Here is a 433-nt window from a genome sequence, read left to right as displayed (position 1 = left end):
TACTTCTCTCATTTTCCAAACAGCTGGTTCCTTTAGTCTGAATGTGTGTTTGATGCGTGATCATTATTCTTTAGAGTCATTGCGTGCCTATTGATTTGAACACGATCCGTGTATCCATCATTTCCTGGTCTTCTCTAAAGAAGAGGGACCAATGGAAACGTTGTCATGTTGCCGTTGTTCAGCATGGAAACATTCATTAGCTAACAATGACATTATTGTTCTATTAATATAAAGGGAGGTCAGGTACTCTTTAAAGCAGCTGCTAGCTATGGGTACTTTTTACTGAAGTACATTTCAAAGCGCTCTTTACTTTCACTTGAGTAAAGAAGTTTAGTCAGTACTTCTACTTTCACCAGAGTATTTTTAAACACGAGTATCTGTACTTCTACTTGAGTAAAGGATGTGTACTTTTCCACCTCTGTCTGCTGCTCAG

This window comes from Gymnodraco acuticeps, unplaced genomic scaffold, assembly GCF_902827175.1.
Source record: "Gymnodraco acuticeps unplaced genomic scaffold, fGymAcu1.1, whole genome shotgun sequence".
In the NCBI taxonomy this organism is placed as follows: Eukaryota; Metazoa; Chordata; class Actinopteri; order Perciformes; family Bathydraconidae; genus Gymnodraco; species Gymnodraco acuticeps.
The sequence above is the reverse complement of the archived record's forward strand: the minus strand, read 5'-3'. Positions refer to the sequence as shown.